Raw genomic sequence first — 15,682 nt, 5'->3', positions numbered from 1 at the left:
GCAACCTTGTGGAGGTTAGTATAGATGGACTAATAGAACAAGTCCCACACACTGCTACAAGCCAAAGCCAAAATATTTTTTCAGAGCTAGATGCAGATAAAAATTATTTTGAATTTGCAACCTGGTGGAGGTTAGTATAGATGGACTAATAGAACAAGTCCCACACCCTGCTACAAGCCAAAATATTTTATCAGAGCTAGATGCGGATAAAAATTATTTTGAATTTGCAACCTGGTGGAGGTTAGCATTGATGGACTATTAGAACAAGTCCCACACACTGCTATAAGCTAAAATATTTTTTCAGAGCTAGATGCAGATAAAAATTGTTTCGAATTTGCAACCTGGTGGAGGTTAGTATAGATGGACTAATAGAACAAGTCCCACACATTGCTACAAGCCGAAATATTTTTTCAGAGCTAGATGCAGATAAAAATTATTTTGAATTAGTAAGCTGGTGGAGGTTAGTATAGATGGACTAATAGAACAAGTCCCACACATTGCTATAAGCCAAAATATTTTTTCAGGGCTAGATGCAGATAAAAATTATTTTGAATTTGCAACCTGGTGGAGGTTAGTATAGATGGACTAATAGAACAAGTCCTACACACTGCTACAAGCCAAAATATTTTTTCAGAGCTAGATGCAGATAAAAATTATTTTGAATTTGCAACCTGGTGGAGGTTAGTATAGATGGACTAATAGAACAAGTCCCACACATTGCTACAAGCCAAAATATTTTTTCAGAGCTAGATGCAGATAAAAATTATTTTGAATTTGCAACCTGGTGGAGGTTAGTATAGGTGGACTAATAGAACAAGTCCCACACACTGCTACAAGCCAAAATATTTTTTCAATGCTAGATGCAGATAAAAATTATTATGAATTTGCAACCTGGTGGAGTTTAGTATAGATGGACTAATAGAACAAGTCCCACACACTGCTATAAGCCAAAATATTTTTTCAGGGCTAGATGCAGATAAAAATTATTTTGAATTTGCAACCTGGTGGAGGTTAGTATAGATGGACTAATAGAACAAGTCCTACACACTGCTACAAGCCGAAATATTTTTTCAGAGCTAGATGCAGATAAAAATTATTTTGAATTTGCAACCTGGTGGAGGTTAGTATAGATGGACTAATAGAACAAGTCCCACACACTGCTACAAGCCAAAGCCAAAATAGTTTTTCAGAGCTAGATGCAGATAAAAATTATTTTGAATTTGCAACCTGGTCGAGGTTAGTATAGATGGACTAATAGAACAAGTTCCACACACTGTTACAAGCCGAAATATTTTTTCAGAGCTAGATGCAGATAAAAATTATTTAGAATTTGCAACCTGGTGGAGGTCAGTATAGATGGACTAATAGAACAAGTCCCACACACTGCTACAAGCCAAAATATTTTTTCAGAGCTAGATGCAGATAAAAATTATTTTGAATTTGCAACCTGGTGGAGGTTAGTATAGATGGACTAATGGAACAAGTCCCACACACTGCTACAAGCCGAAGCTGAAATATTTTTTCAGAGCTAGATGCAGATAAAAATTATTTTGAATTTGCAACCTGGTGGAGGTTAGTATAGATGGATTAATAGATCAAGTCCCACACACTGCTACAAGCCGAAGCCAAAATATTTTTTCAGAGCTAGATGCAGATAAAAATTATTTTGAATTTGCAACCTGGTCGAGGTTAGTATAGATGGACTAATAGAACAAGTCCCACACACTGTTAGAAGCCGAAATATTTTTTCAGAGCTAGATGCAGATAAAAATTATTTTGAATTTGCAACCTGGTGGAGGTTAGTATAGATGGACTAATAGAACAAGTCCTACACACTGCTACAAGCCAAAATATTTTTTCAGAGCTAGATGCAGATAAAAATTATTTTGAATTTGCAACCTGGTGGAGGTTAGCATAGATGGACTAATAGAACAAGTCCCACACACTGCTACAAGCCGAAGCCGAAATATTTTTTCAGAGCTAGATGCAGATAAAAATTATTTTGAATTTGCAACCTGGTCGAGGTTAGTATAGATGGACTAATAGAACAAGTCCCACACACTGTTACAAGCCGAAATATTTTTTCAGAGCTAGATGCAGATAAAAATTATTTTGAATTTGCAACCTGGTGGAGGTCAGTATAGATGGACTAATAGAACAAGTCCCAAACACTGCTACAAGCCAAAATATTTTTCAGAGCTAGATGCAGATAAAAATTATTTTGAATTTGCAACCTGGTGGAGGTTAGTATAGATGGACTAATCGAACAAGACCCACACACCGCTACAAGCCGAAGCCGAAATATTTTTTCAGAGCTAGATGCAGATAAAAATTATTTTGAATTTGCAACCTGGTGGAGGTTAGTATAGATGGACTAATAGAACAAGTCCCACACACTGTTACAAGCCGAAATATTTTTTCAGATCTAGATGCAGATAAAAATTATTTTGAATTTGCAACCTGTTGGAGGTTAGTATAGATGGACTAATAGAACAAGTCCCACACACTGCTAAAGCTGAAATATTTTTTCAGAGCTAGATGCAGATAAAAAATATTTTGAATTTGCAACCTGGTGGAGGTTAGTATAGATGGACTAATAGAACAAGACCCACACACTGCTACAAGCCGAAATATTTTTTCAGATCTAGATGCAGATAAAAATTATTTTGAATTTGCAACCTGGTGGAGGTTAGTATAGATGGACTAATAGAACAAGTCCCACACACTGCTACAAGCCAAAGCCAAAATATTTTTTCAGAGCTAGATGCAGATAAAAATTATTTTGAATTTGCAACCTGGTGGAGGTTAGTATAGATGGACTAATAGAACAAGTCCCACACACTGCTAAAGCTGAAATATTTTTTCAGAGCTAGATGCAGATAAAAAATATTTTGAATTTGCAACCTGGTGGAGGTTAGTATAGATGGACTAATAGAACAAGACCCACACACTGCTACAAGCCGAAATATTTTTTCAGATCTAGATGCAGATAAAAATTATTTTGAATTTGCAACCTGGTGGAGGTTAGTATACATGGACTAATAGAACAAGTCCCACACACTGCTACAAGCCAAAGCCAAAATATTTTTTCAGAGCTAGATGCAGATAAAAATTATTTTGAATTTGCAACCTGGTGGAGGTTAGTATAGATGGACTAATAGAACAAGTCACACACAGTGCTACAAGCCGAAATATTATATCAGAGCTAGATGCGGCTAAAAATTATTTTGAATTTGCAACCTGGTGGAGGTTAGTATAGATGGACTAATAGAACAAGTCCCACACATTGCTACAAGCCAAAATATTTTTTCAGAGCTAGATGCAGATAAAAATTATTTTGAATTAGTAAGCTGGTGGAGGTTAGTATAGATGGACTAATAGAACAAGTCCCACACACTGCTATAAGCCAAAATATTTTTTCAGGGTTAGATGCAGATAAAAATTATTTTGAATTTGCAACCTGGTGGAGGTTAGTAAAGATGGACTAATAGAACAAGTCCTACACACTGCTACAAGCCAAAATATTTTTTCAGAGCTAGATGCAGATAAAAATTATTTTGAATTTGCAACCTGGTGGAGGTTAGTATAGATGGATTAATCGAACAAGTCCCACACACCGCTACAAGCCGAAGCCGAAATATTTTTTCAGAGCTAGATGCAGATAAAAATTATTTTGAATTTGCAACCTGGTGGAGGTTAGTATAGATGGACTAATAGAACAAGACCCACACACTGCTACAAGCCGAAATATTTTTTCAGATCTAGATGCAGATAAAAATTATTTTGAATTTGCAACCTGGTGGAGGTTAGTATAGATGGACTAATAGAACAAGTCCCACACACTGTTACAAGCCGAAATATTTTTTCAGAGCTAGATGCAGATAAAAATTATTTTGAATTTGCAACCTGGTGGAGGTTAGTATAGATGGACTAATAGAACAAGTCCCACACACTGCTAAAGCCGAAATATTTTTTCAGAGCTAGATGCAGATAAAAATTATTTTGAATTTGCAACCTTGTGGAGGTTAGTATAGATGGACTAATAGAACAAGTCCCACACACTGCTACAAGCCAAAGCCAAAATATTTTTTCAGAGCTAGATGCAGATAAAAATTATTTTGAATTTGCAACCTGGTGGAGGTTAGTATAGATGGACTAATAGAACAAGTCCCACACCCTGCTACAAGCCAAAATATTTTATCAGAGCTAGATGCGGATAAAAATTATTTTGAATTTGCAACCTGGTGGAGGTTAGCATAGATGGACTATTAGAACAAGTCCCACACACTGCTATAAGCCAAAATATTTTTTCAGAGCTAGATGCAGATAAAAATTGTTTCGAATTTGCAACCTGGTGGAGGTTAGTATAGATGGACTAATAGAACAAGTCCCACACATTGCTACAAGCCGAAATATTTTTTCAGAGCTAGATGCAGATAAAAATTATTTTGAATTAGTAAGCTGGTGGAGGTTAGTATAGATGGACTAATAGAACAAGTCCCACACATTGCTATAAGCCAAAATATTTTTTCAGGGCTAGATGCAGATAAAAATTATTTTGAATTTGCAACCTGGTGGAGGTTAGTATAGATGGACTAATAGAACAAGTCCTACACACTGCTACAAGCCAAAATATTTTTTCAGAGCTAGATGCAGATAAAAATTATTTTGAATTTGCAACCTGGTGGAGGTTAGTATAGATGGACTAATAGAACAAGTCCCACACATTGCTACAAGCCAAAATATTTTTTCAGAGCTAGATGCAGATAAAAATTATTTTGAATTTGCAACCTGGTGGAGGTTAGTATAGGTGGACTAATAGAACAAGTCCCACACACTGCTACAAGCCAAAATATTTTTTCAATGCTAGATGTAGATAAAAATTATTATGAATTTGCAACCTGGTGGAGTTTAGTATAGATGGACTAATAGAACAAGTCCCACACACTGCTATAAGCCAAAATATTTTTTCAGGGCTAGATGCAGATAAAAATTATTTTGAATTTGCAACCTGGTGGAGGTTAGTATAGATGGACTAATAGAACAAGTCCTACACACTGCTACAAGCCGAAATATTTTTTCAGAGCTAGATGCAGATAAAAATTATTTTGAATTTGCAACCTGGTGGAGGTTAGTATAGATGGACTAATAGAACAAGTCCCACACACTGCTACAAGCCAAAGCCAAAATATTTTTTCAGAGCTAGATGCAGATGAAAGTTATTTTGAATTTGCAACCTGGTCGAGGTTAGTATAGATGGACTAATAGAACAAGTTCCACACACTGTTACAAGCCGAAATATTTTTTCAGAGCTAGATGCAGATAAAAATTATTTAGAATTTGCAACCTGGTGGAGGTCAGTATAGATGGACTAATAGAAAAAGTCCCACACACTGCTACAAGCCAAAATATTTTTTCAGAGCTAGATGCAGATAAAAATAATTTTGAATTTGCAACCTGGTCGAGGTTAGTATAGATGGACTAATAGAACAAATCACACACACTGTTACAAGCCGAAATATTTTTTCAGAGCTAGATGCAGATAAAAATTATTTAGAATTTGCAACCTGGTGGAGGTCAGTATAGATGGACTAATAGAACAAGTCCCACACACTGCTACAAGCCAAAATATTTTTTCAGAGCTAGATGCAGATAAAAATTATTTTGAATTTGCAACCTGGTGGAGGTTAGTATAGATGGACTAATGGAACAAGTCCCACACACTGCTACAAGCCGAAGCTGAAATATTTTTTCAGAGCTAGATGCAGATAAAAATTATTTTGAATTTGCAACCTGGTGGAGGTTAGTATAGATGGATTAATAGATCAAGTCCCACACACTGCTACAAGCCGAAGCCAAAATATTTTTTCAGAGCTAGATGCAGATAAAAATTATTTTGAATTTGCAACCTGGTCGAGGTTAGTATAGATGGACTAATAGAACAAGTCCCACACACTGTTAGAAGCCGAAATATTTTTTCAGAGCTAGATGCAGATAAAAATTATTTAGAATTTGCAACCTGGTGGAGGTCAGTATAGATGGACTAATAAAACAAGTCCCACACGCTGCTACAAGCCAAAATATTTTTTCAGAGCTAGATGCAGATAAAAATTATTTTGAATTTGCAACCTGGTGGAGGTTAGTATACATTGACTAATAGAACAAGTCCCACACACTGCTACAAGCCGAAGCCGAAATATTTTTTCAGAGCTAGATGCAGATAAAAATTATTTTGAATTTGCAACCTGGTGGAGGTTAGTATAGATGGACTAATAGAACAAGTCCCACACATTGCTACAAGCCGAAATATTTTTTCAGAGCTAGATGCAGATAAAAATTATTTTGAATTTGCAACCTGGTGGAGGTTAGTATAGATGGACTAATAGAACTAGTCACCCACACTGCTACAAGCCGAAATATTTTTTCAGAGCTAGATGCAGATAGAAATTATTTTGAATTTGCAACCTGGTGGAGGTTAGTATAGATGGACTAATAGAGCAAGTCCCACACACTGCTACAAGCCGAAGCCGAAATGTTTTTTCAGAGCTAGATGCAGATAAAAATTATTTTGAATTTGCAACCTGGTGGAGGTTAGTATAGATGGACTATTAGAACAAGTCCCACACACTGCTACAAGCCGAAATATTTTTTCAGAGCTAGATGCAGATAGAAATTATTTTGAATTTGCAACCTGGTGGAGGTTAGTATAGATGGACTAATAGAGCAAGTCCCACACACTGCTACAAGCCGAAGCCGAAATATTTTTTCAGAGCTAGATGCAGATAAAAATTATTTTGAATTTGCAACCTGGTGGAGGTTAGTATAGATGGACTAATAGAACTAGTCACCCACACTGCTACAAGCCAAAATATTTTTTCATAGCTAGATGCAGATAAAAATTATTTTGAATTTGCAACCTGGTGGAGTTTAGTATAGATGGACTAATAGAACAAGTCCCACACACTGCTATAAGCCAAAATATTTTTTCAGGGCTAGATGCAGATAAAAATTATTTTGAATTTGCAACCTGGTGGAGGTTAGTATAGATGGACTAATAGAACAAGTCCTACACACTGCTACAAGCCAAAATATTTTTTCAGAGCTAGATGCAGATAAAAATTATTTTGAATTTGCAACCTGGTGGAGGTTAGCATAGATGGACTAATAGAACAAGTCCCACACACTGCTACAAGCCGAAGCCGAAATATTTTTTCAGAGCTAGATGCAGATAAAAATTATTTTGAATTTGCAACCTGGTCGAGGTTAGTATAGATGGACTAATAGAACAAGTCCCACACACTGTTACAAGCCGAAATATTTTTTCAGAGCTAGATGCAGATAAAAATTATTTAGAATTTGCAACCTGGTGGAGGTCAGTATAGATGGACTAATAGAACAAGTCCCACACACTGCTGCAAGCCAAAATATTTTTTCAGAGCTAGATGCAGATAAAAATTATTTTGAACTTGCAACCTGGTGGAGGTTAGTATAGATGGACTAATCGAACAAGTCCCACACACCGCTACAAGCCGAAGCCGAAATATTTTTTCAGAGCTAGATGCAGATAAAAATTATTTTGAATTTGCAACCTGGTGGAGGTTAGTATAGATGGACTAATAGAACAAGTCCCACACACTGTTACAAGCCGAAATATTTTTTCAGAGCTAGATGCAGATAAAAATTATTTTGAATTTGCAACCTGGTGGAGGTTAGTATAGATGGACTAATAGAACAAGTCCCACACACTGCTAAAGCCGAAATATTTTTTCAGAGCTAGATGCAGATAAAAATTATTTTGAATTTGCAACCTGGTGGAGGTTAGTATAGATGGACTAATAGAACAAGTCCCACACACTGCTACAAGCCAAAGCCAAAATGTTTTTTCAGAGCTAGATGCAGATAAAAATTATTTTGAATTTGCAACCTGGTGGAGGTTAGTATAGATGGACTAATAGAACAAGACCCACACACTGCTACAAGCCGAAATATTTTTTCAGAGCTAGATGCAGATAAAAATTATTTTGAATTTGCAACCTGGTGGAGGTTAGTATAGATGGACTAATAGAACAAGTCCCACACACTGCTATAAGCCAAAATATTTTTTCAGAGCTAGATGCAGATAAAAATTGTTTCGAATTTGCAACCTGGTGGAGGTTAGTATAGATGGACTAATAGAACAAGTCCCACACATTGCTACAAGCCGAAATATTTTTTCAGAGCTAGATGCAGATAAAAATTATTTTGAATTAGTAAGCTGGTGGAGGTTAGTATAGATGGACTAATAGAACAAGTCCCACACACTGCTATATGCCAAAATATTTTTTCAGGGCTAGATGCAGATAAAAATTATTTTGAATTTGCAACCTGGTGGAGGTTAGTAAAGATGGACTAATAGAACAAGTCCTACACACTGCTACAAGCCAAAATATTTTTTCAGAGCTAGATGCAGATAAAAATTATTTTGAATTTGCAACCTGGTGGTGGTTAGTATAGATGGACTAATAGAACAAGTCCCACACATTGCTACAAGCCAAAATATTTTTTCAGAGCTAGATGCAGATAAAAATTATTTTGAATTTGCAACCTGGTGGAGGTTAGTATAAGTGGACTAATAGAACAAGTCCCACACACTGCTACAAGCCAAAATATTTTTTCAATGCTAGATGCAGATAAAAATTATTATGAATTTGCAACCTGGTGGAGTTTAGTATAGATGGACTAATAGAACAAGTACCACACACTGCTATAAGTCAAAATATTTTTTCAGGGCTAGATGCAGATAAAAATTATTTTGAATTTGCAACCTGGTGGAGGTTAGTATAGATGGACTAGTAGAACAAGTCATACACAGTGCTACAAGCCGAAATATTTTTTCAGAGCTAGATGCAGATAAAAATTATTTTGAATTTGCAACCTGGTGGAGGTTAGTATAGATGGACTAATCGAACAAGTCCCACACACCGCTACAAGCCGAAGCCGAAATATTTTTTCAGAGCTAGATGCAGATAAAAATTATTTTGAACTTGCAACCTGGTGGAGGTTAGTATAGATGGACTAATAGAACAAGTCCAACACACTGTTACAAGCCAAAATATTTTTTCAGAGCTAGATGCAGATAAAAATTATTTTGAATTTGCAACCTGGTGGAGGTTAGCATAGATGGACTAATAGAACAAGTCCCACACACTGCTAAAGCCGAAATATTTTTTCAGAGCTAGATGCAGATAAAAATTATTTTGAATTTGCAACCTTGTGGAGGTTAGTATAGATGGACTAATAGAACAAGTCCCACACACTGCTAAAGCCGAAATATTTTTTCAGAGCTAGATGCAGATAAAAATTATTTTGAATTTGCAACCTTGTGGAGGTTAGTATAGATGGACTAATAGAACAAGTCCCACACACTGCTACAAGCCAAAGCCAAAATATTTTTTCAGAGCTAGATGCAGATAAAAATTATTTTGAATTTGCAACCTGGTGGAGGTTAGTATAGATGGACTAATAGAACAAGTCCCACACACTGCTACAAGCCGAAATATTTTATCAGAGCTAGATGCGGATAAAAATTATTTTGAATTTGCAACCTGGTGGAGGTTAGTATAGATGGACTAATAGAACAAGTCCCACACACTGCTATAAGCCAAAATATTTTTTCAGAGCTAGATGCAGATAAAAATTGTTTCGAATTTGCAACCTGGTGGAGGTTAGTATAGATGGACTAATAGAACAAGTCCCACACATTGCTACAAGCCGAAATATTTTTTCAGAGCTAGATGCAGATAAAAATTATTTTGAATTAGTAAGCTGGTGGAGGTTAGTATAGATGGACTAATAGAACAAGTCCCACACACTGCTATAAGCCAAAATATTTTTTCAGGGCTAGATGCAGATAAAAATTATTTTGAATTTGCAACCTGGTGGAGGTTAGTAAAGATGGACTAATAGAACAAGTCCTACACACTGCTACAAGCCAAAATATTTTTTCAGAGCTAGATGCAGATAAAAATTATTTTGAATTTGCAACCTGTTGGAGGTTAGTATAGATGGACTAATAGAACAAGTCCCACACATTGCTACAAGCCAAAATATTTTTTCAGAGCTAGATGCAGATAAAAATTATTTTGAATTTGCAACCTGGTGGAGGTTAGTATAGGTGGACTAATAGAACAAGTCCCACACACTGCTACAAGCCAAAATATTTTTTCAATGCTAGATGCAGATAAAAATTATTATGAATTTGCAACCTGGTGGAGTTTAGTATAGATGGACTAATAGAACAAGTCCCACACACTGCTATAAGTCAAAATATTTTTTCAGGGCTAGATGCAGATAAAAATTATTTTGAATTTGCAACCTGGTGGAGGTTAGTATAGATGGACTAATGGAACAAGTCCTACACACTGCTACAAGCCGAAATATTTTTTCAGAGCTAGATGCAGATAAAAATTATTTTGAATTTGCAACCTGGTGGAGGTTAGTATAGATGGACTAATAGAACAAGTCCCACACACTGCTACAAGCCAAAGCCAAAATATTTTTTCAGAGCTAGATGCAGATAAAAATTATTTTGAATTTGCAACCTGGTCGAGGTTAGTATAGATGGACTAATAGAACAAGTCCCACACACTGTTACAAGCCGAAATATTTTTTCAGAGCTAGATGCAGATAAAAATTATTTAGAATTTGCAAACTGGTGGAGGTCAGTATAGATGGACTAATAGAACAAGTCCCACACACTGCTACAAGCCAAAATATTTTTTCAGAGCTAGATGCAGATAAAACTTATTTTGAATTTGCAACCTGGTCGAGGTTAGCATAGATGGACTAATAGAACAAGTTCCACACACTGTTACAAGCCGAAATATTTTTTCAGAGCTAGATGCAGATAAAAATTATTTAGAATTTGCAACCTGGTGGAGGTCAGTATAGATGGACTAATAGAACAAGTCCCACACACTGCTACAAGCCAAAATATTTTTTCAGAGCTAGATGCAGATAAAAATTATTTTGAATTTGCAACCTGGTGGAGGTTAGTATAGATGGACTAATGGAACAAGTCCCACACACTGCTACAAGCCGAAGCTGAAATATTTTTTCAGAGCTAGATGCAGATAAAAATTATTTTGAATTTGCAACCTGGTGGAGGTTAGTATAGATGGACTAATAGAACAAGTCCCACACACTGTTACAAGCCAAAATATTTTTTCAGAGCTAGATGCAGATAAAAATTATTTAGAATTTGCAACCTGGTGGAGGTCAGTATAGATGGACTAAGAGAGCAAGTCCCACACACTGCTACAAGCCAAAGCCGAAATATTTTTTCAGAGCTAGATGCAGATAAAAATTATTTTGAATTTGCAACCTAGTGGAGGTTAGTATAGATGGACTAATAAAACAAGTCCCACACATTGCTACAAGCCGAAATATTTTTTCAGAGCTAGATGCAGATAAAAATTATTTTGAATTTGCAACCTGGTGGAGGTTAGTATAGATGGACTAATAGAACAAGTCCCACACACTGCTATAAGCCAAAATATTTTTTCAGAGCTAGATGCAGATAAAAATTATTTTGAATTTGCAACCTGGTGGAGTTTAGTATAGATGGACTAATAGAACAAGTCCCACACACTGCTATAAGCCAAAATATTTTTTCAGGGCTAGATGCAGATAAAAATTATTTTGAATTTGCAACCTGGTGGAGGTTAGTATAGATGGACTAATAGAACAAGTCCTACACACTGCTACAAGCCGAAATATTTTTTCAGAGCTAGATGCAGATAAAAATTATTTTGAATTTGCAACCTGGTGGAGGTTAGTATACATGGACTAATAGAACAAGTCCCACACACTGCTACAAGCCGAAGCCGAAATATTTTTTCAGAGCTAGATGCAGATAAAAATTATTTTAAATTTGCAACCTGGTGGAGGTTAGTATAGATGGACTAATAGAACAAGTCCCACACATTGCTACAAGCCGAAATATTTTTTCAGAGCTAGATGCAGATAAAAATTATTTTGAATTTGCAACCTGGTGGAGGTTAGTATAGATGGATTAATAGATCAAGTCCCACACACTGCTACAAGCCGAAGCCAAAATATTTTTTCAGAGCTAGATGCAGATAAAAATTATTTTGAATTTGCAACCTGGTCGAGGTTAGTATAGATGGACTAATAGAACAAGTCCCACACGCTGCTACAAGCCAAAATATTTTTTCAGAGCTAGATGCAGATAAAAATTATTTTGAATTTGCAACCTGGTGGAGGTTAGTATACATGGACTAATAGAACAAGTCCCACACACTGCTACAAGCCGAAGCCGAAATATTTTTTCAGAGCTAGATGCAGATAAAAATTATTTTGAATTTGCAACCTGGTGGAGGTTAGTATAGATGGACTAATAGAACAAGTCCCACACATTGCTACAAGCCGAAATATTTTTTCAGAGCTAGATGCAGATAAAAATTATTTTGATTTTGCAAGCTGGTGGAGGTTAGTATAGATGGACTAATAGAACTAGTCACCCACACTGCTACAAGCCGAAATATTTTTTCAGAGCTAGATGCAGATAGAAATTTATTTTGAATTTGCAACCTGGTGGAGGTTAGTATAGATGGACTAATAGAGCAAGTCCCACACACTGCTACAAGCCGAAGCCGAAATATTTTTTCAGAGCTAGATGCAGATAAAAATTATTTTGAATTTGCAACCTGGTGGAGGTTAGTATAGATGGACTAATAGAACTAGTCACCCACACTGCTACAAGCCAAAATATTTTTTCAGAGCTAGATGCAAATAAAAATTAATTTGATTTTGCAACCTGGTGGAGGTTAGTATAGATGGACTAATAGAACAAGTCCCACACACTGTTACAAGCCGAAACATTTTTTCAGAGCTAGATGCAGATAAAAATTATTTAGAATTTGCAACCTGGTGGAGGTCAGTACAGATGGACTAATAGAGCAAGTCCCACACACTGCTACAAGCCAAAATATTTTTTCAGAGCTAGATGCAGATAAAAATTATTTTGAATTTGCAACCTGGTGGAGGTTAGTATAGATGGACTAATAGAACAAGTCCCACACACTGCTACAAGCCGAAATATTTTATCAGAGCTAGATGCCTATAAAAATTATTTTGAATTTGCAACCTGGTGGAGGTTAGTATAGATGAACTAATAGAACAAGTCCCACACACTTTTTCAAGCCAAAATATTTTTTCAGAGCTAGATGCAGATAAAAATTATTTAGAATTTGCAACCTGGTGGAGGTCAGTATAGATGGACTAATAGAGCAAGTCCAACACACTGCTAGAAGCCAAAGCCGAAATATTTTTTCGGAGCTAGATGCAGATAAAAATTATTTTGAATTTGCAACCTGGTGGAGGTTAGTATACATGGACTAATAGAACAAGTCCCACACACTGCTACAAGCCGAAGCCGAAATATTTTTTCAGAGCTAGAAGCAGATAAAAATTATTTTGAATTTGCAACCTGGTGGAGGTTAGTATAGATGGACTAATAGAACAAGTCCCACACATTGCTACAAGCCGAAATATTTTTTCAAAGCTAGATGCAGATAAAAATTATTTTGAATTTGCAACCTGGTGGAGGTTAGTATAGATGGACTAATAGAACTAGTCACCCGCACTGCTACAAGCCGAAATATTTTTTCAGAGCTAGATGCAGATAGAAATTATTTTGAATTTGCAACCTGGTGGAGGTTAGTATAGATGGACTAATAGAGCAAGTCCCACACACTGCTACAAGCCGAAGCCGAAATGTTTTTTCAGAGCTAGATGCAGATAAAAATTATTTTGAATTTGCAACCTGGTGGAGGTTAGTATAGATGGACTAATAGAACAAGTCCCACACACTGCTACAAGCCGAAATATTTTTTCAGAGCTAGATGCAGATAGAAATTATTTTGAATTTGCAACCTGGTGGAGGTTAGTATAGATGGACTAATAGAGCAAGTCCCACACACTGCTACAAGCCGAAGCCGAAATATTTTTTCAGAGCTAGATGCAGATAAAAATTATTTTGAATTTGCATCCTGGTGGAGGTTAGTATAGATGGACTAATAGAACTAGTAACCCACACTGCTACAAGCCAAAATATTTTTTCAGAGCTAGATGCAGATAAAAATTATTTTGAATTTGCAACCTGGTGGAGGTTAGTATAGATGGACTAATAGAACAAGTCCCACACACTGTTACAACCTGAAATATTTTTTCAGAGCTAGATGCAGATAAAAATTATTTAGAATTTGCAACCTGGTGGAGGTCAGTATAGATGGACTAATAGAGCAAGTCCCACACACTGCTACAAGCCAAAATATTTTTTCAGAGCTAGATGCAGATAAAAATTATTTTGAATTTGCAACCTGGTGGAGGTTAGTATAGATGGACTAATAGAACAAGTCCCACGCACTGCTATAAGCCAAAATATTTTTTCAGAGCTAAATGCAGATAAAAATTGTTTCGAATTTGCAACCTGGTGGAGGTTAGTATTGATGGACTAATAGAACAAGTCCCACACATTGCTACAAGCCAAAATATTTTTTCAGAGCTAGATGCAGATAAAAATTATTTTGAATTTGCAACCTGGTGGAGGTTAGTATAGATGGACTAATAGAAAAAGTCCCACACACTGCTATAAGACAAAATATTTTTTCAGAGCTAGATGCAGATAAAAATTATTTTGAATTTGCAACCTGGTCGAGGTTAGTATAGATGGACTAATAGAACAAGTCCCACACAATGTTACAAGCCGAAATATTTTTTCAGAGCTAGATGCAGATAAAAATAATTTAGAATTTGCAACCTGGTGGAAGTCAGTATAGATGGACTAATAGAACAAGTCCCACACGCTGCTACAAGCCAAAATATTTTTTCAGAGCTAGATGCAGATAAAAATTATTTTGAATTTGCAACCTGGTGGAGGTTAGTATACATGGAGTAATAGAACAAGTCCCACACACTGCTACAAGCCGAAGCCGAAATATTTTTTCAGAGCTAGATGCAGATAAAAATTATTTTGAATTTGCAACCAGGTGGAGGTTAGTGTAGATGGACTAATAGAACTAGTCACCCACACTGCTACAAGCCAAAATATTTTTTCAGAGCTAGATGCAGATAAAAATTATTTTGAATTTGCAACCTGGTGGAGGTTAGTATAGATGGACTAATAGAACAAGTCCCACACACTGTTACAAGCCGAAATATTTTTTCAGAGCTAGATGCAGATAAAAATTATTTAGAATTTGCAACCTGGTGGAGGTCAGTATAGATGGACTAATAGAACAAGTCCCACACACTGTTACAAGCCGAAATATTTTTTCAGAGCTAGATGCAGATAAAAATTATTTAGAATTTGCAACCTGGTGGAGGTCAGTATAGATGGACTAATAGAACAAGTCCCACACACTGCTACAAGCCGAAATATTTTTTCAGAGCTAGATGCAGATAGAAATTATTTTGAATTTGCAACCTGGTGGAGGTTAGTATAGATGGACTAATAGAGGAAGTCCCACACACTGCTACAAGCCGAAGCCGAAATATTTTTTCAGAGCTAGATGCAGATAAAAATTATTTTGAATTTGCAACCTGGTGGAGGTTAGTATAGATGGACTAATAGAACTAGTAACTCACACTGCTACAAGCCAAAATATTTTTTCAGAGCTAG

Source organism: Phyllobates terribilis, unplaced genomic scaffold (assembly GCF_046119375.1).
Source record: "Phyllobates terribilis strain yellow unplaced genomic scaffold, ASM4611937v1 Scaffold_4__5_contigs__length_816908805, whole genome shotgun sequence".
Lineage (NCBI taxonomy): Eukaryota > Metazoa > Chordata > Amphibia > Anura > Dendrobatidae > Phyllobates > Phyllobates terribilis.
This window is presented reverse-complemented; position numbering follows the sequence as displayed.